This window comes from Mauremys mutica, unplaced genomic scaffold (genome assembly GCF_020497125.1).
Source record: "Mauremys mutica isolate MM-2020 ecotype Southern unplaced genomic scaffold, ASM2049712v1 Super-Scaffold_100099, whole genome shotgun sequence".
NCBI lineage: Eukaryota > Metazoa > Chordata > Testudines > Geoemydidae > Mauremys > Mauremys mutica.
Genome location: NW_025423266.1, coordinates 1396695 through 1422429, shown reverse-complemented (window position 1 = coordinate 1422429; position 25735 = coordinate 1396695). Strand labels below are relative to the sequence as shown.

The following is a 25735-nucleotide window of genomic DNA, read 5'->3' as shown; positions in this document are numbered from 1 at the left end:
CCTTCAGAGGAAATGTTTTTACAATGAGCACTACCTGGCGCAGGTCTGTAGTGAGGTCAGCTTAGAGGACGTGTTTCTCTGTAGCAGAACCAGTGGAGGGTGGGCGGTAGCCTCCTATTCCTCTGACCCGAGCTCACAGCAGCCACAGAGGGGATACACCTTTCTGCAGGGACAGGCCAGGAGTCGCACTGACCAGATTTACGTGAAGGAGAGCACGTCGACATGGCTAATCTATGGGGCACTAGGTGAGTGGCAGAGGCTTCAGGTGCTGAGAGTTTGCCTGACCCCTCAGGGACACAGTGTGAGGGGGTGTCCCAGGGATCTCTATGAAAGGAGCAGAACAGGATTTACTTGGGGTGGGGAGAGAATTGAGAGTGTCTCAGGGGGTTGTACAGAGGTGTTGCTCTGGTGAGAGACTGGCAAAAACACAGGCCTCGCTGTGAGCAGGATTCGAACCTGCGCAGGAGAACCCTATTGGATTTCGACTCCAACGCCTTAACCACTCGGCCATCACAGCTGTGAGCACAAATCTTCCCCAATGCCAGAGAAACTGGTAAAGAATCACAATGCCCAGGCGTGAAGTTATCTGAGCTACAGAATTCCCACCGCAAACCTGGCCCCCAAAGCACAGGAGGGATTGGGGGTTTGTTCGCTTTGCTTAGCCATGTGCAGTCGCACAGAGAGCGCGTTTAAAAGTTTCCCCTCCCACAGAGCAGGAAGGGGAAATGATTCTCAACTTGAAGCCTGGTGTGAATGAGGATGTCTGGACCAGGGGGCCAGGGACTGGCCTTTGCTAGAGAAACCACTGTCAAGTTTTAGCCAATTAGGACAAGTCAGCAAATAAAACAACCTCAGGTCTCAGTAACTGCTGCAGGTAGCAAAGTCCTACAGGGAGCAGTTTCTGGCACTTCACCTGCCCAGCTCTGCTCCCCGGCTCTTCTCGGGCTCCTGCTCTCTCCTTAGCTCCGCCCCACTCTGGCCCAGGCAGTTCCAGCTCCCACGGAGGATGGGACCCCCTGGCCTGGTGACTCCCTCATTACACTGCCTGGCCTGTCAGTGCGGCTAACTTGGAGCTTTGGCCTCTCCCCATTGCCCCTGGGGACTGTCAGTCTCAGGGTCCTGATTTCCCATTGGCCCTTCCCCCTTCTATTGGTGCTGGGAACTAGCCAACCTACGCCCCCCCACACACACACACTAAGTTGTAGTAAAGGGCCAAGAGCCCCCTTACACAAGCCAGCCCCATGAGGGTCACTGATGTGCAGAGAAGGCAGCATGAGCTGGTCCCATGGTGTAACGGGCAGCACTCAGGACTCTGAATCCTGTAATCTGAGTTCAAATCTCAGTGGGACCTTGTGCTGGCTTGTGGTAAAGCCCTGGAGCTCCCAGTGCTCAACTTCCCTGTCTCCAGTTATGCAAGAGCCAGTCTGTCCCCTTCTGCTGGGTGACTCACACCTTCTGGAGCCAGGTCTCTGGCTGGGTTGGCCACAATGGGCTGGGGCTCTAGAACTCGCTACCCTGATGGTTGGGATTCTCGCTGCTTCACCTGATGCCCACAAGTTTGGCCCTTGTGCTTCCTGCTGCACTTTTCCTGGGGCCACATGGTGCTTGAAGAAAGGAGGGCCAGGGCTGGGATTGATAGTCAGGGCTTGGCAGGAGGGAGGAAGAGCCCCAGGCTGGAGCCCCACACACCTTCCATCCTCCTCTGGGCACCTAGAGCAGAGGCGGCCCAGCTCTGTCTGCTGGACACCTCGGCAGAGTAGGTGAGTTCATGTAAATACAGTCTGGTCCCAAAGCCTCCCCCAACCCTGGCTCATCACTAGCTGTCAGGGGAGAGTCATTCACACCTTGCATCCAAATCATCATTTGAAATTCTGAGGTTGGCCAACATTGCTGAAGCCAATGCACCGACATTGTCAGCAAACACAACAGCAAACACAACCAGGCTTTGTCCAGACTTTTCAAACCTATTAAACTTTCTCAGGTACAAGTATTTTTCATACGTTGGACCTGCTTTTAAAGTGTGTGTTAATGTTGCAATTTCCATTCAGATTTGCAACCAATGACAACATTGGCAGCGCTGCATGTAACTACCTGACCACTGGGGGGTGTTGGGGAAATTCGAGGGAGGGGTGCACAGCCCCTTGGCTGGGGGGCGTATAGGGAATGCCCGGTCTCACTGAACTGAGTCTCCTACTGCAGCACCTCAGTAGGTTACATCAGAGAGGAGCTGCAGTGTCTAGGCAGTGGGATGCCTGTGCCTTTAAGAGCCCAGCCCTGGGAAGCCCATGCTGAGAGGTGCTGCCTGTGGGAGGGGAAATAGAAAAGCCCCTCTGCTCCCCCCACCCTGTTTTTGCAAACACTGGAGTCTCAGCCCCCCAGGGTAACCGTTACCCCTCTGCCCCTGCCTGTGCCGGGGTTTAACCCTCTGGCAGCGCCTCCCCCTGGGCTTAACCCGGCTCCTTCCCCGCTCCCTGACTTTGCCCTTCAGCCCCTCTCCTAACTCTGCCTCCAGCTGCTTGACCCCCCGACCAGTCAATTTCCACCCGCTGCTCAGACCCTGGCCACCCCCCTCCTCTGATTTGCCCCCTTTGCCCCTCTTTAATCCCTGTAAAAAGTAGGGGGCGCTGGGTCCCATTCTCGGGGGGGGGGAACGGGGTGCCTGCCCCTGCCTGCCCAATGCTCAAAGCGCCCCCCACGATCTTGCGGATGTTTGCCGAGTGCTGCAGGGTCACCTGCAGGGGGAGAGAGACGCGGTTAGGAGGTGATGCAGCCAAGGGTGCCTCACCCAACACTGAGATGCAGCCACCTCTGGGGTGGGTTGCACAAGTCAGCAAATGAATTTGGAACAGGAAACGCACTGAAAGGACCAAGGCCGCTGCAGGAGGTGGAGAAAACCAGAAAAACCAGGAGCCCTGGATCCCAGCCCTCCCCCTCTCTACCCCCTAACCCCCAATCCCCTCCCACATTTGAGGGGAGAACCCAGGAGTCCTGGCCCCCAGCCTTGCCCACCCCCATATTCCATCCAACAGCTGCCCCCCCCCCAATTGCGGGGCAGCGCCATGGGGCACACCGGGGCCTGCCTGTTTGCTCAGTACAGACAACACCAGTGCCCCAGGGTGCGGAGAGATGATGCTAAGAGAGAAGCAGGCAGCAGACACCCCCATGACAGAGAAAGAAGTGCTAGGGGGCGCCGTGCTGCAAGGAGTGAGGGGGGTTGGCAGGGAATGGGAGGATCTCCCCTCACAGCGGGTGCATCTGTCTCCCCCGCAATTCCTCCCCAGCCCTACCCCGGCCCAGGCTAACCCCGGCCCAGCTACCAGGGTTACATTTGGCCTGGATTCCCCAGCTGCTGGGGGAGGGGCATGGGGCTGGGGAGCATGAGCCTCTACTCCCCCTTCCCCCAACACAGCTGCATGGGCACTGACCAAAGGAGCCTGCAGCACTGCTGCCTAGAGGAAACTGAGGCACCAGCCAGTGACAGACACATCATGGCTCTCCTCATCCTCATCCTCTTTTCCATAGACAACCCGGGGTGGGTGGGGGGGAACTCAGGGCAGTTGCATAGTTAACCTGTGGAACTCCTTGCCAGAGGATGTTGTGAAGGCCAAGAGTATAACAGGGTTCAAAAAAGAACTAGATAAATGAACAGGGGACAGGTCCATCTCGGGCTATTAGCCAGGGTGGGCAGGGATGGTGCCTGTAGCCTCTGTTTGCCAGAAGCTGGGAATGGGCGGCAGGGGATGGATCACTTGATGATTCCCTGCTCTGTTCAGTCCCTCTGGGGCCCCTGGCACTGGCCGCTGTCAGAAGACAGGAGGATACTGGGCGAGATGGACTTCGCGTCTGGCCATTCTTATGTCTCCCTTGGAGCAGCAGCGACACCCAGTGAGCAGTCAGAGTAATGCACAGGTGTCTCCGTTTGCGCAGCAGTGACACCTCGTGGTCATTCAGGGTAATGCACAGAAGGTGTCTCCGTTGGCGCAGCAGTGACACCTCGTGGTCATTCAGGGTAATGCACAGAAGGTGTTTCCCTTGGTACAGCAGTGACACCCAGTGGCCAGGTGGCGTAATGCACAGCATGTGTCTGCCTTCTAGGAGCAGTGACACCCAGCGACCGGTCACGGTAATGCACAGATTGTGTTTCCCTTGGAGCAGCAGTGACACCCAGTGACCAGCAGGGGTGGCATCAGACTCTTCTCGTTTGGTGGGGGACTGAGATGGGCTAGACAAAAAAAATTGGGGGGCAGGCTCCATCCTTTATGGGAGCAATACAACCTTTATTAAAATAAAATAGTAAACAGGGTTTACTTTAATAATCTAAATCTGTCCAAATTTTAATACTATGAGCTCAGATCTAGTGTGAGTCGTCTCTTGGTCTATCCAAGGACGTGATCAAGTGTCTTGATGTTTTTGGTCTTTTGGCCTCGAGATGAAAACCTTGTCTGAGTCTTTGGAACCTTGAGATAAAAATATTATTTAAATCCAAAGTTCTTAAAGATCCCATCAACAACAAAAACCTAAATGAAAAATTGAAACAAAAAACAATGCTTAATTTAAAACCCAAACATTAAGAAAAACTTTGTTTTTAAAAATAAAAACTAACAAATGCCATAAATTAATAATTTCAACATTTTATCAAAAAGGTGTGCTACAGCAGGATGAGAAAATAACATAAAATAAATAAGCCTGACCACTAAAACCTCCCATAAAGGATTCACATCCTTGAATACTGGCCAAATCTGTATAAAATATGCAGAACTATGTCAAAACTGGTGTTGCAGGTCAGCCATTTGAATCCAGAAAATGTCAATTAAAAGCTCCATTCCAATTAAAAAAAACAAAACAACCCAATACAGTCACAGCCTGAAACAAACCTACACAGAAGCAAAATTAAACCTGTGCCAACACTGGAACAAACGATGTAAATTTCTAATTCTAACTTCTTGTTTCTCCCAGGAGGAAAGTGTTTTGCATCTCAGTAACCAGGCTGTCACTGCAGCTTTCCTTTCACTAAATAAGATTTTTACCAAATATAATTTGCCCTCAGTTTTCTCTATGAGAAATTGAAATTTTATCTTTGCACTAATATCCCAAATGTGCAAGTCCATCCCCTCAGAGCAGCCCCACACCCTGAGCCCAGGGGAGAATCTCAACTGGTTTGTGCATTTGTAACCCTGGGGCCTGAAGCTGATGAGAGAAAGGGAAGTGAGCGATCTTGGAGCTTTCCGATACCACCTACTGGGAGCAGAGGGACTTGACTGAGCAACGTTCTGGCTAATTTTCACCTTGTTCTCTGCCAACAGGCTCCACTGGAGAGCTCGGGAGTGACTTGACCATGGCAGCACCCTATGTACATTTTGGAGCCATTGGGGTGAAATGTGAGTACTTTTGGGGTTGGGACCCACATGAGAAGGGATGTGCACAAACTGGAGAGAGTCCAGCAGAGGGCAATAAAAATTATTAGGGGGCTGGGGCACATGACTTAAGAGGACCTACAGGCCATATCCTGTATGTTAAGCTAAGGCAAAGTGAGCATCTCTATAGTGTGACCTTTTACTCAGAAAGGAAAATTGACCTTTATCTTGTTACTCAAATAGAGAAGTACCCACGCCTGTCTAAGACCTTTACCTAGACCAATCGACAATGGAGAATGGCATAAGGGGTTTTTCAGTGTTGTACCCACAGAATTAACACGTACACCACAAGGGAACTTATGTGCATATGTACATGTCATCAACACGCACAAACATACTAGCCTATGAAGTAAGCGTACCCTAACGTTTTGTGGGTAAAGAATGAAATTTGGGCATAGGAGGAAGGATTTCTGGTGCTTGTGCCCTATAAAAGAGGTAACTCACCTTGCTAGAGCACTTCGCTCTATCATTCTGACTTACTTCCTCCACTCTCTCTCTATCTACTATCAGTAGGCTGTACTTGTTCTTAAACTTTAAGTTTCACAGTAACTCAGCTAAGCTCGGTTTCCCTATGTTTTTATTCTTTGTTTATTAGGTTTCGATTTTAAGTTTAATTTATTCAAGTAAACCCAAAGTAACATTAGCTTTTTCTAAGCACTGCATCTTTCACTCAAGAATTGATAAACCTGAACTGCAAGGCTGGTCCTGTGTCTCTTACCACCAGGTTATCAAGGAAGGGTGTGAGTATATTAACCAAAACTTTGTTGCATATAATGCCATATGTATCTTTTGAATAGCAGTAATGCAACTGTAACTTTATAACTCAATTAAATTAAATAAAATGTAAGCTAATAAATTAAATTTTCATCATATTTTCCAACTTAATATTATTAGTACACCCTAAATCAGGCTACATGGGACAGAGAGTTGGAGTGCAGGGGGATGAGAGCACTGGCTAGGGGGTGCAGACTTTGGGGTGGGGTTGGAATGAGAGGTTCAGGGTGCAGTAGAGGGCTCAACGTTAAGGCAGAGAATTGGGCTTTGAGGGCTCTGGAACAAGGCCAGGAAAAAGAGAATTGAGGCATGCAGGGCCGTCCTTAGGATTTATGGTGCCCTAGGCGAGATTATTAAACTGGTGCCCTTGTGCCTGATCTGCTCTTAGCAACACAAATATAAGCATACAGTATTGGAAAGCTTGCCACATTCACGTTATTAAAACCAGTTTAACTTAATGAAGCACACTGTAATGCTGATGCACTAGCACTAAAGAAGTAGCACTATAGAAAAAAATCTGATTTGACAGAATGATGCAAATAATATAATTTTTTTAATTTGTCAAAATGTTATTGGAAATTTATATGAAGAGGTATTGAAACAAAAATTTGTTTTTAATTAAAAGCAATCTTTCTGGCTTTTTTGGCTGCAAAATCAGTTTAATAAGATGGGTTTCCAAACAGTGGGAAAATATAACCCTAGTTTTACTGCTAGGTAAAGCACAAAGTGACCAAAATGAAGTCAGCACAGAATCATCTCATCTAGATTAAGGTAGCACAGAAATGTCACAGAAGTCCTATTGTGCCTTAGTTTGTTTGGAAAGACATTAGCAATAGCAGCACATTCACATGATAAAATACATGATAAATCACTGCCTCTAAAGTTCCATCAAAAACTGACATTTTCACAGCGCTAGCATGATCTGCTGTACAGATTCTTCACAAGGAAGTGTCCCTGGCCTTTTTAACTCATATTAACTATGTATTTACTTTATGAAAGTTGGAGAAAACATTGTGAAAACGTAAAACATTGGCTGCCCAACTTCTGGGCTGGCAAAGGCTATACTGACTCACAGGATAAAAAAAAGCAGGAGAATCTTAGTACAACATATGGTCAGTCTATACCAGGGGTCGGCAACCTTTCAGAAGTGGTGTGCCAAGTTCACTGTAATTTAAGGTTTCTCGTGCCAGTAATACATTTTAACGTTTGTAGAAGGTCTCTCTCTATCTCTATATTATATAAATAAACTATTGTTATTATCTGCGGTCCTGGCCACCGGTCCTGCTCAGGCCACTGTCAGCTGAGTAAATGAAACCCCAGACTGGGTGCGGGCTGAGCGGGACTGGTGGCTGGAACCCTAGACAAGGATCCCAGGCCCTGCTCAGCCCACTGCTGGTCTGGGGTTCTGACCACCAACTCCTGCCAGCCAGGATCCCAGTCGCCAACCCCCCTCAGCCCGCTACCAACCTGGGATTCTGCTCACCCAGGCTGGCAGGAGGCATAGTGGGGCCGGCGGCTGGGCTCCCTACTGGCAAGGGGCCGGCAGCCGGAACCCCGGAGTAGCAGTAGGCTGAGTGCTGCCGGCACCCCAGACTGGCAGCAGACTGAGCCACTCAACCCCCCACCGGCCCACTCAGTCCGCTGCCGGCTAAGTGAATGGAACCCCAGGCTGACAGCAGGTTGAGTGGTTCAGCCGGCTGCTCAGCCCGCTGCTAGCCTGGGGTTCCTTGGGGGTCCCCAGGCCAGCAGCAGGTGCTGAGTGGGGCCGGCGGCCGGTATCCCAGCTGGCAATAGGGCAGCAGCCGGAACCCCAGAGCAGTGATGGGCTGAGCCGCTCAGCCTGCCGCTGCGTACCACCAAAAATGAGCTCACCTGCCATCTTTGGCACATGTGCCGTAGGTTGCTGACCCCTGCTCTATACACCAGTAAGGAGATGAGCATATTACAGTTGTTGGAGGGCTCTTATCAGGAGTAACAGGCTATAGGAAAGTCAGTCAACATTTTTTGTTTCTCTGATGAAAACTGGCCCACTCCCTGCCTCAAACCAAACCTGTCATTAATAATTGTCAACAACTTAATTTTCTGTTTTTGGCTAAGATATTGATTTAAAAAAAATTGAAATTGGATTCAGGATTGTTAGCAAGAATTTTTGGCAAACAAAGTTGTTAAATGACAATCTAAATGGCAACACAGCACTGCTTTCATGCTTGGCTCACCCCCCAGCCTGCTGGTCCAACAGCTGCAGTAGACCCCCAAAATCCACCTCTTGGAGTGCAGAGTGGCAACAGCAGGAGCAAACCCTCAGGTCCAATCAAACGCCAATGGGCACCACCACCAGCCTTATGGACCATGGTGAAGTTAGCACAGCATCTGATCTCAGGGACAGGTCATCCCTGGAGCCACAGCAGCTCATCCTGCCCTGTGCAGCTCCCCCCGGATGAGATGGATCGCTGCCAGCCCGGGGGAGAGACGCGCTCCCCAGCTAGGGTGACCAGATCCAGATGTCCTGTTTTTATAGGGCCAGTCCCGATATTTGGGGCTTTGTCTTATATAGGCACCAATTACCCCCACCTAGAGTGACCAGACAGCAAGTGTGAAAAATCAGGACAGGGGGTGGGGGTGGAGGGTAAAAGGAGCCTATATAAGAAAAAGACCCCAAAATTGGGCCTGGCCCTATAAAATAGGGATATCTGCTCACCCTACCCCAACCCCCTGTCTTGATTTTTCACACATCTGGCTAACCCCAGCCCAGCCGCGTGTGACATTCCAATCCTGGCTCACTGCCCAGGATGTGAGTTACTTTCCCTTTCATTCCTCAGCAGGCAGCCAGGCAGCCTCCTCCCCCCACCTATCCCCCAGCACCTCACCCAACCCAGCCCTGATGGAGGGGAGGGAGGAGAGAGAGGGATGCTCCTGGGGAGGAGGGAGAAAGGAGGGGGTGCTCCATGGGGCAGGGCGGGAGAAGAATGGATGTTATGGGGGACAACAGAGGATACTGGTTCCAGAGCCGCAAAGCCTGCCTCACCTCACCTCAGCCGGGGGGAGAGTCACACTCACAGGTGAGCTCCTTCCCCAACCCCTTCCCAGAGACCCCAGCAGCCAATCCCCTCCCTCAGACTGTGCTGCATTCGGCTCTCTCTAGGATCCAGCAGCCCGGCTCTTACGTGCTCCACTGCTTCCCATCTGTCCAGGCTCCCAGCAGAGCGGTGCCCCCAGAGCTAGTGGTGCCCTAGGCAGCTGCCTATAGCTAAGGACGGCCCTGGAGACATGAGAGAGAGATCAGGCTAGAGCAGAAAGTGGTTGGGGGGGGGGGTGAAGGGTTTGAAATGCAAGGAGAAGAAAAATCTTCCTCCTGCTCCCTCTCATCAGAGCATCTAAGAACCAGGTGAGAGATACCTCTCCCCCACTGCAACATCAACTCTGGTGCGCTTGGGCTGAGAGAGGAACTTCTCTCCCCAGCAGCTCCAGCACACCTGGGCTGGGCCATGGACATCTCCTCCCACAGATCTGGTGTGCTTGGCCTGGGACAGGGGAGGGGCTCCTCTCCTCTCCATTGGGGACATGGTGGGATGAGAGATGAGACAGGGTTTACGGGAAATCATTATTTGCCTGATTCATGTGCCAGTCCTAGTCCTTGCTGACCCAAACGAACGGTTTATCCTGCATGCTGATGCCAGTTTGGAGGGTATGGGAGCACTCTCCTACCAGGAAGTGGAAGGTAAATGTAAATCTGTGGCCTTTGCCAGCTGAGGACTGTCTGATAGCAAAACTCGCTATCCCATCCACCAGCTGCAGTTCTTGGCCTTGAAATGGGCCATGACTGAGAAATTTCCAGACTATTTGTCCGGTGCTCAGTTTCAGGTATGGACAGAGAACAATCCACTGACTTATGTGTTAACAAGGGCTAAGCTGGATGCTACAGGGCAGAGATGCTGGGTCCTAGAGAGAGCCGAATGCAGCACAGTCTGAGGGAGGGGATTGGCTGTTGGGGTCTCTGGGAAGGGGAGGGGGTTGGGGTTGGGGTTGGGGAAGGAGCTCACCTGTGAGTGTGACTCTTTCCCCCGGCTGAGGTGAGGTGAGGCAGGCTCTGCGGCTCTGGAACCAGTATCCTTTGTTGTCCCCCATAACATCCATTCTTCTCCCGCCCTGCCCCATGGAGCACCCCCTCCTTTTTTGCTAGCCATAACTTCAGCATTCAATACCAATGAGTTGGTATAACAGGGAGTGTGATTTATCAGGACCACCAATTCTTGACTCGGGGGAGGATGTAAGCAGGGTCAGAATGAACTCTACGCTGCCATCTGTTGGTGATGTGATGCAAAGGAATTTAGTTGCTGATGTGCATGGTCACACCCACCCCGCATTGCATGATGGGGGTGCTTGTCGAAATGGTGATTTTGGCTGCTGTGGGATCTCCAAACTCTTTCTTATTAGGGCAAGAGTAATTAAGTGTAGTAATCCTGGTGACATGAATGAAGAACAGTAGAATGGTACTTAGCAGTTCTTGATTTCAGAACTCACCCAAACCAAAACAAAAATCTTTAGACAAGGCACATGGGTTCCAAAAAATAGCAAGTTAAAAGTTTAGAGTTTAGCAATCTCTAAACACACATTTTATGGTTTTCTTTTCTGTTTAGTTTAAAAATAGAATTAATTGTTATTCCATTTTAAATGTGTTATAGCATACACTGAAAATCTTCAGTGCAGAAATAGCAATTTTAGTTATACTTAAACAAGGTATCTTTGAGGATACTTAAAAGCTAAAGTTGGTAGAAATATACTACTGAATGAGAACCTGGTAGAAAAGTTTTGCTGGAAGAGTTAGCAGAGCTAGATTGTTAGTCACAGGACAGTGGGTGGGTTTATGCAAATTCTGGACTCTGGGACCAGGGGGGCCGGAGGGGGGGCACATGTACCACTTCTGCAACTGACGTTTGCTACCTCACTCCATAACAACACACCTTTTACCTCTCAGGACCAAAATACACCGTGAAAGAGATCTAACGGCATAAGTTTGGGTAAGCAACTGCAGCACTAACAACAATTTTAAAAGATTCAAAATGGCCTCTGTCTTTCCACACCAGGGACAGCAGAAAGGACATCAGCCCCACCTGCAAGACACCAACAAACATCCATTTCTACCTCCCACCACAGCAGCCGTTAGGAATCCATACCCCTTAATGGTGAGTACTTTTCAGGAGAGGGTGACGCTCTCAGGCCTCAAATGCAAGGTACAGTTACTCTGTCCTTGATCCAAAATCAACAGGAAAATACACTGGATTACTCCTGCCCCAATAAAAAAGAGACTGGGGATATCGCAGCAGCTGAAATGACCGTTTGGACAAGCACTCCCATCATGCAATCCGAGGTGGGTGTAACCATGCAAATGACATCAGCCCCAAAAGGCCTTGACAACACATCACCAACAGATGGCAGGGCAGACTTCATATTGACCCTGCTTCAACTAGATTGTGGCAAAGATTCCAAAACACCGAACGTTAAAACTCACCAAACGCGGGTCAATCCATCCTCATCTAACCGCTCGTTATACTCCACACCCGAACGTAGCCCTGATATTGGCAACATACCCTCCTAACTCAGTATCTGTACGTTAACCTTTTACCCCCCAGTCAGGGCTATTGCAGATTACGTATTCCTTATGCCACCCGATCTTAAACCGAACTTTGCACCCCTTGGGTAAGCTGTACGTTGTTCCCTGAGAACCAGAAACTTCTATGCCGAAACTCTGTACTGTACACTTTTTTTTTCTTTGAACGTCATCTTAATAAAATGTTGACTTTTGTTCGAGATCCCGGCTCCTGTTCCTTTGCAAGGCGTGTGCGTTTGCTGCGGTTTTTAGTCTGCTAATACAGCGGGGGGCGGGGGTGGCGATTGAGCCAGAGGCGCTTGCCTGCTGCAGACACGGAACCAAGGCTGAACCTCGTCCCCCACAAGCTTGAAAGCTTAACTGAAAACTGTTTAAGAAGTGCTCCCGTCTCCGGCACTCAGCTACCCAGCTCCCAATGGGGTCCAAACCCCAAATAGATCCCTTTTACCCTGTAGAAGCTGTAAAATCCTGTGACCAGGGCAGCTGCCTAGCAGCCTGCGCATCTGCCTGCCAGCACGAGAGCGCGTACGGCACTAATCCGGATAGTGGCGGCTAAGTGGCAGGGGGAGGGTGTGAAGAAGCAGCAGAGTGGCCCAGCGGGAGCGTGCTGGGCCCATAACCCAGAGGTCGATGGATCGAAACCATCCTCTGCTACGCGTGTGCTTGTTTCTTTTCCCTCTGGACCTTCAAGCGAGCCGGTGACCAGCAGAGCACCAAGAGCCTAGGCCATGAGGCAAGAGGTGGCTGAGGCGAAGCGGCGGCCTGCCAGGGAGCTCCCCAGCACCTCTGGCTGCCTGGGCTGAAGGCAAGAGGCAGGCCTGGGCGTGGTGAGGGCCTCCTGTCCTGGAATGAGGCTGCAGTGCTTCCTGGTCCCCTTTTCCCACCACACCGGCAGGCGGCTGCTGCGGGAGAACACGAGGGAGGCTCTGGGGGCGCTAGGCAGCGCTGTGTGTGTGGCTGTCAGGGGAAAGAGCCGAGGCTCCTGACTCGACCTGCCATTGACTCGCGTGGCTCTGCGCGCTATCAGCCGGGGCGGGGCGGGCCAGGCCGCGGACGTGACTCAGGCTTGGGCCGCATGGCCGTGCTTTCCTGACGAGGCATGAGGCAGGCCAAGAGCTTTGCACAGCATACAGGGAAGTGGGAGGGAGGCGTCTTTGAGCCGGCCTGTCTCCTCCGCTTCTCCCTTGCCGCTTGGGCGGAGGCGGGAAGGGAGCGAAATGTTCCTGGCTGAAAGTTTTTGTGCTCGGCCTTGAGGATTAAGCCTGAGCCTCCGGCACGGCTGCTGGCAGATGGGTTTCTGAATGGCATCCAGCCCGCTCTTTGGACCATCAGCTGAAAGCACTGAGGCCAAGAGGCAGCAAAATGGGACCTTTGAGGCTCCCCTACAGGCCTCGGGGAAGCAAGGAAGCAGCACAGGCTGAGTATCGTCCCTGGGTGGGCTCAAACCACCATCCTTTTGGTTAACAGCCGAACGCACTGACCCATTGCGCCACAGAGGGGCCAGGCTGTATTGAGCACAAAAGCCAGGAATCAGCTCAGGGTACGGTATAGCACATGCATGCAGTGGTTAGACAAGCAACAGCAAGGAACTGGACTGGTATGGAGCAAAAGTTCTGTGGGAAGGAACCGAAAAGAGCAATGGGGCTGTGGTACAGCGCTCGCATACACTTTCTTTGGCCTGTTTTGCTGGAAGAGTTAGCAGAGCGAGATTGTTAGTCACAGGACAGTGGGTGGGTTTATGCAAATTCTGGACTCTGGGACCCGGGGGCGGGGCACATGTACCACCTCTGCAACTGACGTTTGCTACCTCACTCCATAACAACACACCTTTTACCTCTCAGGACCAAAATACACCGTGAAAAAGATCTAACGGCATAAGCTTAGGGTAAGCAACTGCAGCACTAACAACAATTTTAAAAGATTCAAAACGGCCTCTGTCTTTCCACACCACAACAAGAAAGCACAAAAACCATATACCAAAAGAATACTAAGCAAAAAACCAATCCGCATGCAAAAGTCATACACACACCCATACACACAAAACTATGCCAGGCATCCACCAAAATCACACAGGACCCACATGCACATCAACACGACAGACAAAAAACACTGACGTACAGAAAGCCAGCCAGGGTTTGAGTCTCACAGCGAAGAGGGTGAGCACACAGGTGGTTTGGGGAGCAAAGACTGAGGGGGAGTCGGGGGCAGTGCTCTGGGCTCTGCCTGACCCCTCCCGACACAGGCGGCTGGTGGAGAGCAGAGCCTGGTAGATCTGTGGAATCTGCCCTGCTCTCTGTAAAGCAAGGGGACCTCGGTATCTTCTGAGCTGCAATTGTATTTTCTGCAGGGCAAAAAGATTGGCAGAAGGTATTTGCTTAAAGAAAACTAGTGCTCTAGGTGAGGTTTGAACTCACAACCTCAGCATCACTCCATTCAGCACTGGTACTAGAAGTACTGTGCGCTAACCACTGATGAGCTGCCAAAAAAATTAGTAACCAGTTTCCTCCTCCTCCTGCCATGAGGGGGCCGTGCACCCCGAAACTCCTGCCCCATCCAACCTCCCACATTCTTTGATGTCATCCCCCCCGAGATCCCTACCCCATCCACCCTCCTTCCCTGTCCCCTGACTGCTCCCTGCCACCCCATCCAACCTCTCCTCTCATGCCTGATGGCCCCCTGGGACTCTTGCCTTCATTCAATTCCCCTGTGCCCTGCCCTCTGACCACCCTGGCCCCTATCCACCCCGCCCGAACTCCCCTGCCCTCTTCCAACACCCCCTCCCTGCTCCCTGCCCCCTTACCACGCTCGAGGCCGGGCCGGGGGCACTGGACCAGGCCGGGGCTGAGCCAGAGCCACTTGGCAGGGCCCGAGCCCGGGACAGGGGAGAAGTTTGGCTGGAGCCAGGCTTGGCAAGGTAAGCTGGGGTGGGGGAGTGAGGTCGGCTCCAGGGAGGCATGGCAGGGCCCAGCCCAGTCCTGCTCCGGCTGAGCGCTCCGGCTCCGGCCAAGCGCCTCCAGCCCTGGCTCCGGCCCCAGCCCCAGCCCCAGCCCCCGCCCTATCTGAGTGGCTCTTGGCCAGGGCCAGCGCCGCTCGGATGGGCCCAGAGCCGCTCAGCCGGAGCAGGACTGGGCTGGGCCCTGCCATGCCTCCCTGGAACCAGCCTCGCTTCCCCGCTCCAGCTAACCTTGCCAAGCTGCTTCTTGTTTCTGAGCCCTCCCGAGTCCCAGCATTTTTTCACCTGTCCTCACCACAGAGGTGTCCCACATGCCTCAGCTACCCAGTGTCCCTCTTAGAGACGCCGAGGACTGGAACTGATTTCAGCTGCTGGACAGCTCTGCTAGGTCTTTATTCATTTGCACAGGAAAATGCTGAGTGTTTAAATTCATTTCAAGCCCCCCGCCCCCATTCAGAGAACTCCTGAACATACTGGAGATGGGTCTGGAAATTGATTTTCATTCGAAAAAGATTTTAAAGGGAATCACTGTATAGCCCAGAGCAGGAACAGTTTTTAACCTGGGGGTTAGTAAACTTTATACAAACACCACAGCTTACAAACTCCCCACCCCCGCTCTGTGTCACTGGAGCACAACAACAACTCTCCTTGGGGCACACACAGCTCCCCAGCTCCCTGCCCGTCAGTCTCTCCAGCATTGCTCCAATCCCTTAAAGCAGGGTCTCAACCACAATTTACCTTAGGGCCAGGGCCAGTCCTCCAGTCCTCCCAGTGGGCCAATAATGTCACTCATACTGCCCAGAACCCGCCCCCCAAAACTCCACCCTCCACCTGCCTAAGGCTCTGGGAGGGAGTTTGGGTGAGGGGAGGAGGTCTAGGGTGCAGGCCCTGGGCTGGGGCTGGGGATTGGGGTGCAGGAGGGGTGAGAAGTTGGGCTCTGGGAGGGAGTTTTGGTTGGGGAGGGGTTCTGGGGTGCAGGCTCTGGGCTGGAGTTTGTGGGTGGGAGGGGGTATGTGGGGAGGGGGTGGGGATGCAGGCTCAGGAAGGGGGTCAGGGGTGTGGCGCTTACCTGGGGCTCCAAGGTGGGGTGGGCTGAGGGTCCTCCGCATGCTGCTGCCCCCAGGCATCACCCCCACAGTGTCCCATTGGCTGCAGGGGCTCGGGGCTGGGGCAGCGCGTGGAGGCACAGCCCCACCCTGCCCTGCCATGGGGAGGGGCCGGCAGCCACTGGAGCGAGCAGGCAGATGCTGCTCAGCTCCGCTGCACTGACGGGGCCCCTGGGGGGAGCGCCTGGGGGTGGCAGGCGGGGCCAAGGGAGTGACCCGGTCCCAAAACTGCTGGAGCCCCACGGGCGAGACCTGGGAACCAGGACTGCCAGCCAGACAAACACCTTTAAGAGGCGGCATCCCTCTCCCTGTCAAAAACTGACCTTCCTCCTTCAGTTCAGTGACAGCCTGAATTGTTCCTTATCCCGCCAGAGCCAGAGGACTGAAAGCAGCAACATTAAACCCCTGTGTAGCTCGCAGGAATGGACATAAACACTCCCTGGTATCTGAGGAGATGTTCAGCTTTGCCCTTGGTCAACTAAAAGGCTAAAGGGAAAAGAGGTGGCGCCAGGTATAAAGAGTGAAACACGACACATCATAGTTATGCCCATGGTGGCTGCAAAATCTTTTGATGTACTTCTTCTTATCAGCCGTGTATTGTTTTCTCTGGAGCCTAGGCCTTGACCAAGAAATTTGTATCTTGATAAAATAATTGACTGCCCCTGGTGAAGGCAATGGACTTGACACCCACTGGGGTGTCCCTACACAGGTACAAGTACTAACAACAGTGGCTGCCTTTTAGCCTTAGATTTTAATCAGGGCAATAAATTGAAACAAACCCCTGTTACATCATTTCTCAGCCCGAGTCCTTCACCCACATTCCCTAGAGCATTGGGCCACCATGTGGATGATTCATTTCCGACCTCAGTTTCACACAGAGACAAAATTTCCTTTGCACAGATCCATGAACAGCAAAATCATCCTGTGGCTCTTGTCTGAGCCAGGGCATTCGATTCCAGTGAACCTTTCTCTCCTGCAATGGCGATGGTCAGACAGAGGGGACGTGACACCTGCATCCCTGCCAGGGAGATATTGGCTCGGCTCTTTCTTTCTGCTGCTGTTGTTAGTCCATGAAACATCAAGGGTGGAATGCAAGACTGAATTCACGCACCAGCCCTCAGTGCCCCAGAGAAATCCTGCCCCCTGCTATTGAAATGATGTGCTGGAGATTTGAATGGGAAAGGGACTGTCTGAATTGTCAGAGTGGGGAATGAACAACAATCTACAGCAATGCTATTAACACAAACATACTCTCATCCTGCTCCAGCCGGAAGGGAAATGGGCAGGAATTCTCACTGTTCAGCCAAGGACACACTTACACTAATGCAGCCATGAGTGTGCTGGGGAAGCTGGTCTGAGCAAACAATTTGAACTGACAATTCAGTTAGACCAGAATCATCATGTAGTAAAACTGGCGCATATCAAGTAGTTGTGGCCAAGCGGTTAAGGCGATGGACTAGAAATCCATTGGGGTCTCCCTGTGCAGGTTCAAATCCTGCCAACTATGCAAACACTGATCTGTTGTTATTATTGCACTCTCAGTACCTGAGCATCAACAGTGCGAACTGTAGCCAGATCTAGTTTCACTCTGTCTACACTTAAAAGGCTGCTGTGGCACTGCTATAGCACTTTGGAGTAAACAGTGACTGGAGTGTTTTTCCCATCCCTGTAATAGCTACATGGACAGAACAATTCTTCCTTTTCTTTAGCACTATCTAACCAGGGCTTAGGTCACCTTAACAATATGGGTTTGGGGTGGGGGTTTTTCACACCATGAGAGACGTCGCTCTACCAGTTCAGTGCCCAGCGTACACCAGCCCTTAGATCCCTCTTGGTATTTCATTGCAGGCACTGACCTGTGAGAGGAAAACATCAGCTCACAAACACAGAGACTGAATTCCCCACATTTAATCTCGCTGCACTTTCCAGAAAGTCACAAAATTCAATTCATTCTTGCTAGGAGAGAGCAAAAATAAGTGACACTAAGTTTTTGGCTTGGTTAAATAAAATTAAGTGTTTAATCAATATAGTAAAAATCTGTACTGATTCCTCTAACTAACACCACAGCGTGAAATAGGAACAGAGCCAAATCTTGTCAGTGATGATTAATTTTGCAAATGATCTTCTCATTATTAATTTCCACGCCGCCCCCATTGGAGGTCTGGGCATCTCCAGTGTCATAGCTCTGCGTTCACCTTCCCCTAGAATTGTTCTCGGACATTCACCTTCCTCTGCAGCATGGGGCTCGGGTCACTTGCTGGAGGATTCCCTGCACCTTGAGGTCTTTAAGCCACGATTTGAGGACTTCAATAACTCAGACATAGGTTAGGGGTTTGTTACAGGAGTGGATGAGTGAGATTCTGTGGCCTGGATTGTGCAGGAGATGAGACTAGATGATCATAATGGTCCCTTCTGACCGTAAGTCTATGAATCTATGAATCTATTCCCAAATTTGGAAAATGGTGCAGTTCAGAATGTGAACAGTGACCGCGTCTCCTTCCTGCACCTGCTCTACATTGCTCCACAGCAGTTTCTCCACCTGCAGCGTCACCCCAGCACTGCAGTGCAGCCGCCCAAGGTTCAGCAGGGGCCCCTGCCAAGGACCGTGGGTACAGCTAACAGCCCAGTGTGCCTGGCCGTGAGGCAGCTGTAAAAAAGCAGCAGCCCCCCCCAGAAGTACAGAGCCTGAATTCCCCAACTTTAACATCATGACCCCCAGTAGATAGCCACACGTGTCAGTTGTATTTTCACAGGGAGATGCAAAAATCAAGTGACACCAATATTTAAGTTGAGTAAATAAAGTTGAGGAGATAGTTATTAACCTCACAAAAATATACTAAAGATCCCTCAACATAACACCTGAAGGTGAAATATGAACAGAGACAAACCTTGTCAGCAAAGGTTCATTTCCCAAAAGATCCTCAAAATGTTACTAATTCCCACCCCTCTTCCACAGGAGCTCTGTGCAGTGTTACTGTTCTGCAGGCAGCTTCCCATTCAATGCTGTTGTGGGACATTCCCAGGCCTGGAAATGTACCAACGACAGAATTTGAAGAGCAAACCTGGCTCCCCGCACCAGGTGGGATTTGAGTGTTTTGTCCCTGTCACTTAGTCTTTGTCAATAGTACAGACGCCAGGGGCAGGACTCCAGGCTCTGCTTGAGGGATCCTGGCACAGGGGCTGCGGGGGGAGAAAGGATTGTAGATTCTGACCTGCGCTCTGGAGAGGAGGTAATAAGTGAAGGGGGTATTTTTGAATGCTCCCCTGCCTCAGGGTCCCCTGGGCTGGAATTCTACATTCCGCAGGGCAAAATGAAGGGGTGATGCCATGTGGTTAATGAAAACTGGTGCTCCAAGTGAGGTTTGAACTTACAACTTCAGCAAAGCTTCTCTTAGCACTGCCCTATAAGTACTGTGCACAAACCAATTGTGCCACTGGAGCACCTGTTAGTTATCATTCTCTCAGTTCCCTAGGTTGATAAAGCCAAGGAGTGGAGCTGACAGCAGGTACCGACAAGTGTTGGTACTTGGTGGGGTGGATTCTTCTTAAGGGTTCCAGGCCTTTTGTTCTTCCCTGTGTAATAACAGAGCTGGTTAAGACTCAATGGAGAGTCTTGCTGCAGACCAACAGATCTGAAATCACTGAGAACCAGCTCTAAGCATTAGTCCTGCTTTGGGACAAGGTCTCTCATGCAAGAAACTGTCCAGTCTGCGCTAGCAGTGAGGCTCCCTCACTAACAGCTGAAATCAGGGAGAGCTGTGTGAAGTGCAGGACCCCAGGGTGCCTGAACAGGGGAGAACAACACCCCAGGGCTTTTAAAAATGGGAGGGTTCTGCCTTGCCACTTTGTAATGACCGTAAAGGCGAGTGAGGGCGGGGAGGGGACGGAGAGCAGTGAGCGGGAGGCGAGGTCTTGGGGGAAGAGGCAGCTCAGGAGTGAGGCCTTGGGGAGAAGGGGTGGGGTAGTGGCATGGCGTTGAGCGGAAGGGATGGGGCTACTGTTCGGGCTCTGGTGGCCGCTACTTTTAGGGAGCCTGTTCCGCTCCTGGTGGGACCACAAGACGTCCCAAAGCAGAGAGGGTGGCCAGCAGAGCGGTGACAGGGTGGAACGGCAAGTGGCCGGCAATGTGGCCAGACAGCGGAGGGAGAAAGGGTCTTTCCCCCCCGGAGGTGAGAGGTGAACTCTGGGTTTTCACTGACCCAGGACAGCAGCTGTGGGTGAGGTGCAGTGAAGGGAGGGGCACATCCACAGAGCTTCTGGTGTCTGGATTTAGGAGCCCGAGGCAAAAGACCACTGCTGAGCGCACTGTGGAGGGGTGTTTTGCTCATAGTGTTGTGTTATGAATCCTGATTGTGGTATTTTCCCAAGTTAATACAAGGTGATTTTCCTTCTTTTTCTTAAAGTTTCTTTTCTACACTCAGTGGTTGTGAGTGGGGAAAGTATCGCCTCTTAGAGGCACCCAGTGGCCAGGGTTAGTTTCCCCAGGTTACTGGGTGGGGGCTTAGGCAGATTGTGTGTTGTATTGTTGAAGAGGAGCCCCAAGCACGCAAACAGGGAATTGTAACTTCAACCTTCAGAGTAAGAGCCAGAGGTGCTGCCAGCTGAGTTAGCCAGGCCGCTGAAACGTATTAACGCTTTCACCACAAGAGCAAACAGCGGGTACTTCTGTGCTTCTCAGCAGATGGGAAAAAGCCTCTTGGGGGAAATGTCTCCTGCCCCACGGCCAAAAGGAGCCCCTTGAGTGGGAATGGTCAGAGGCCCCACTTGGGGGCTGGCCCTGCTTTCCTACCACCTTGTGATGCTGGCTGGCCACAGAACGAATGCTGGTCTGTGGGTGGCCTTCAGTGAGGGTTCGGCATGGCAGGGAGCAGAGAGCAGGCTGGCCGGGTGTCTTTGTGGCTGTCTGCTGGCCACACATAGGCATGGTTCTCCCCTCCTCTGGCCCTGCCCTCGGTTGCTCTGTGGCTTTTAAGCCTTCCCTTGGAGCTGTCAGCACCAGCCGCCTCTGCTCCAGGTGCCCAGAGGAGGAGAGGTGCTGGGCTCCAGGGTGGGACTCTACCTCCCTCCTGCCTAGCCCTGACTGTGAAGCCTGGCCTTGGCCCTCCTTCCTTTAAATGCCATGTGGGCAAGAGGAAGAGTGTGGCAGCTGCAGGGACCAAAGTTGTGGACATCAGGTGAAGCAGCGAGAAACAACCATATGGTCAACCCACAGGACTCTCTAGCCAGGCTGTTAAGTTCTAGGACCCCAACCTATAGCCACCATCCCATTGAACCAGCCAGACCAAAGACCTATCTCCAGTGGGCATCAGTCACCCAGCAGGAGGGAAAAAACTCACTCTAGTTGACCCTGAGAGAAGGTAGCCAAACACATTGAGCTCTAGGACTTTGTAGCAAAGCAACATATCTCCAAGAGGTCCCACTGAGATTTGAACTCAGATTCCACGATTCAAAGTCCTGAGGACTGCCCCTTACACCATGGGACCTGCTACTGTTTTGTTTTTTAGACCCCTGTGACTCTCAGCTGACTGGTTTGCACTCTGCACTTATTGCTTCCCACCAGAGGCTTCCTCTCGCAGGACTCTCTCTCCTTCTCCAGCGACTATAGTTCTGCACTACCGGATCTGTGGGTCCTGCCCTGAGACCCCACATCCCCCTGCTTTGTCTCCGTTCCCTGCAGACTGCAAAAATGTCAGGGGACGCTGCTCCTCCCTTCACTCGGTGCTCCCACTCATATTGGCCAGCTGCAGCCTCATCTCCTGGAACTCGGCCAGCTGTCGCTTGATCCGATCGTACAGTCACACGCTGACTGGCTCCCCTGTCTGGATGGTCTTGTGGAAATCCCACAGGTGACACTGCAGGACTTGGCACTGCTGGTTTCTTTAATGTTATGGTGTTTCCCCAGCCGCCAGAACAAAGCCACCAACTCCTCCCTGACTGACTCCCACCAATCCCCCCGGTTGCCATAGAACCCTCTGATGCTTTACCGTTCTGCCAACACCACCAGGCCTCACCCCCCTGCTCCTTTATCTTGCAAGCTCTGGATGTTCAGCTTCCAATATCCTCTGCCCTGGGTCAGGGAATTGCCCACATTGAGCACACGGTGAGAGCTGCATGAGCCGAAAAGTCCATTGGCACCACCCTGCACTGGGCTGTCGACGTGCTCTCCTTCACGGAAATCCGGTCAGTGCAACTCCTGGCCTGTCCCCGCAGAAAGGTGTATCCCCTCTGCGGCTGGTGTGAGCTCGGGTCAGAGGAATAGGAGGCTACCGCCCGCCCTCCACTGGTTCCACTGTGGAGAAACACGTCCTCTAAGCCGACCTCACTACAGACCTGCGCCAGGTAGTGCTCATCATAGAAGAGTTTCCTCTGACGGTCCGGAAAACAGGACCAGCAGTCCTCAGGCCGGTGCAACAATTGAAATCCTGCCCCCCCCAACACAATGCAGAGGAAGGGAGTCAGTTCCTTCATAGGACTTACGCCTTAACTGGAGACCTTACACACTAATAGAGCCATAACCAGTGCTGCAGAGCACAAATCCCACCAGTAATGCTCTCCCTGGTGGGAGCTCCAGCCCCTTCTGTACTCACACCATGAATATGAAGAACAAGACTCCAACCCCATCATTCTTCACTGGCCTGGAGAACCAGAGAGATGGGCCCTTCCACCAATCACCCTCTGCCCATCAAGCTACCCTAGAGTTATTAATGTGTATTTCCTGAACACCCACCATGTCCAAGTCCAGCTGATCCAAGGCACTGAACATCAAGTGCCTCCTCCCTGGGCCCCCAAATCCCTTCCACATGAACCACTTTCACAGATGCCCCTTCAAGGGTACTGCCCTGGCTCAGCTGCACAGAGGAATTTTCATCCCCTATACCTGCCTGTCACTGCCCAGCACCCCTTCTTGCACCATTCCCAAGAGCTACCCTCCCTCACTCTCTTCCTGCCATATTTTGTTCAATTTTTTTTTGTTCAGTTTTGTTCAATATCTTCATTAACGATCTGGAGGATGGTGTGGACTGCACCCTTAGCAAGTTTGCAGATGACACTAAACTGGGAGGAGTGGTTGATATGCTGGAGGGTAGGGATAGGATACAGAGGGACCTAGACAAATTAGAGGATTGGGCCAAAAGAAATATGATGAGGTTCAACAAGGACAAGTGCAGAGTCCTGCACTTGAGACGGAAGAATCCCATGCACTGCTACAGACTAGGGACCGAATGGCTGGGCAGCAGTTCTGCAGAAAAGGACTTAGGGGTTACGGTGGATGAAAAGCTGAATATGAGTCAACAGTGTGCCCTTGTTGCCAAGAAGGCTAATGGCATTTTGGGTTGTATAAGTAGGGGCATTTCCAGCAGATCGAGGGATGTGATCATTCCCCTCCATTCAGCACTGGTGAGGCCTCATTTGGAGTACTGTGTCCAGTTTTGGGCCCCACACTACAAGAAGGATGTGGATAAATTGGAGAGGGTCCAGCGGAGGGCAACAAAAATTATTAGGGGGCTGGAACACATGACTTATGGCGAGAGGCTGAGGGAACTGGGATTGTTTAGTCTGCAGAAGAGAAGAATGAGGGGGGATTTGATAGCTGCTTTCAACTACCTGAAAGGGGGTTCCAAAGAGGATGGATCTAGACTGTTCTCAGTGGTAGAAGATGACAGAACAAGGAGTAATGGTCTCAAGTTGCAGAGGGGGAGGTTTAGGTTGGACATTAGGAAAAACGTTTTCACTAGTAGGGTGGTGAAGAACTGGAAGGGGTTACCTAGGGAGGGGGTGGAATCTCCTTCCTTAGAGGTTTTTAAGGTCAGGCTTGACAAAGCCCTGGCTGGGATGATTTAGTTGGGTTTGGTCCTATTTTGAGCAGGGGGTTGGACTAGATGATCTCCTGAGGTCCTTCCAACCCTGAGATTCTATGATTCTATTGGGTCCACCAATAACTCATGTAGAAGAGACAGCTCCCATCCCTCGTTGTTAAAGATCAGGCCAGCCAACTAGGAGCAGAAGCCCACAGTTTTCTTTTTCCCCTATTGCAAAGCCCAAGGACTCACTTTGGGTGCAGGCACTGCTATGCTCTCATAAGACAAGCCACCATCTGTACAAAGAGGGATGAAAGGGCCTGCCAAAGCCTGGGATTGAACCAATGAACTTTTGATCTTCTCTCAAACACTCTCCCAACTGAGCTACTTTGACAACTGTTAGAAAGTATTTTGGCCTGTTGCTTCTCTGCCCGGGAGGTTTTTGCAACAGTTGCACACAAAAAGGACGTCATTGTGAGTGGCCCATGAAGACAAGACTCGCTTTTGCCTGCCTTGCTCAGCTTGACTTGCTGCCTCACCCCATTCATGCCCTAGTGCCCGGGTTCACCTGGTGGTGGAAGGGAACTGGGGCCCAGTGACACGGGGAGGAAGTTGAGCTGGACCCTGAGCTAGACTAGACCCTGGCGGTGAGAGTCTGGCCACCACTTGCCGCCCCACCCTGTTGTCCTGGCTTCCCCCACTGGGCGTCATTTCGGGAGGGAAGTGGGGCTTCTGCCTCCCCTCCCCGATTTTCACACCGCAGAGGAGTGCGAACAGGAAAACGAACGGCTGCTCCACACCCCCACCGGAGGAACCCGACGCCCTGAGCTGTGGGGAGTAAGAAGTGGCTGTTGGCTGACAGGGCCTGTCCCCGAGGACCCGGAACAGCAGCTGCCGCCTCCCCCTCGGCTCCAGGCTGTGGGAAATGCTCATTGCCTGGCTGCATGGGTGGCTGCTGCTCCGTGCTCTGGAGAGCGTCTGTATTGCTCTGTCAACCCCCCGTCTTCACTGAGCCAGTCTGGTAAGGTCCCAAGTGCCCCCTCTGGCCTGGCAGCTGAGAGTCTGTGCAGACATCGGCCCCCCTGCCAGCCCCACAGGCAGCAGCAGCGCCAGCCCCCCAGCACCACAGGGGCACTCAATGCACTTCCTGTGGGGAAATGGCTCCTTGGCGTCCAGCTGCTAGAGTGAGAGCCAGGAGAGAGCAGTGTCTGGCTCACCGTGGGGGAGAGAAGAGACCTGGTGAGTGCGGATCTCCCTCAGCCTCCACCGCAAGGCTGGTCAGTTGTATTGTCACTGTGAGAGTCGGTGCTTCCCTTCAGGGCTGTCCCTAGAGGGGTCTGTGACAAATCCCCCCTTTCCTCCCCAGGCCCTGCCCCCACTCCACCCCTTCCCCCAAGCTCCCATCCCTGTCCCCTCCTGCCCCATTCCACTCCCTCCCCCACCTCTTCCTCTCCCTGACCCCTCCAGCACCTCCTGCACCCCACTGAACAGCTGAGCAACTTTTTTTTTTCTGTTGGTTCTGCAGCCCCGTAGCTCCCATGGAGTCGCTGACTCAGCTCCTTTTGCACTCTAGAGAGAGGAGCAGAACCAGGGCTATGGCTGATCTATGGGGCACCAGGTGAGTGGCAGAGGCTTCAGGTGCTGAGAGTTTGCCTGACCCCTCAGGGACACAGTGTGAGGGGGTGTCCCAGGGATCTCTATGAAAGGAGCAGAACAGGATTTACTTGGGGTGGGGAGAGAATTGAGAGTGTCTCAGGGGGTTGTACAGAGGTATTGCCGTGTGAGAGACTGGCTAAAACACAGGCCTCGCTGTGAGCAGGATTTGAACCTGCGCAGGGGAGCCCTATTGGATTTCAACTCCAGCGCCTTAACCACTCGGCCATCACAGCTGTGAGCACAGTAATACATCAACATCAGAGAAACTGGTAAATAATCCCAATGCCCAGGTGTGATGTCATCTGAACTACAGAATTCCAACCGCAAACCTGGCTCCCAAAGCACCGGGGGGATTTGGGGTTTGTTCTCTTTGCTTAGCCATGTGCAGTCGCACAGCAGGATGCGGCTGGTGGGACAGGGATACTGAA

General features: G+C 52.1%; 4 non-coding genes across 4 annotated transcripts; 2 read left to right on the top strand and 2 right to left on the bottom strand.

The window, feature by feature from the left end:
- Positions 1-435: 435 nt before the first annotated feature.
- On the bottom strand, positions 436-517 carry TRNAS-CGA. The gene has a single exon. It is a non-coding gene; the product is annotated as a tRNA-Ser (tRNA).
- Positions 518-1279: 762 nt separating this feature from the next.
- TRNAQ-CUG lies at positions 1280-1351 on the top strand. Its single transcript has one exon. It is a non-coding gene; the product is annotated as a tRNA-Gln (tRNA).
- A 15929-nt stretch (positions 1352-17280) lies between these two features.
- On the top strand, positions 17281-17362 carry TRNAS-AGA. Its single transcript has one exon. It is a non-coding gene; the product is annotated as a tRNA-Ser (tRNA).
- An 8096-nt stretch (positions 17363-25458) lies between these two features.
- TRNAS-UGA lies at positions 25459-25540 on the bottom strand. The gene has a single exon. It is a non-coding gene; the product is annotated as a tRNA-Ser (tRNA).
- Positions 25541-25735: the final 195 nt, after the last annotated feature.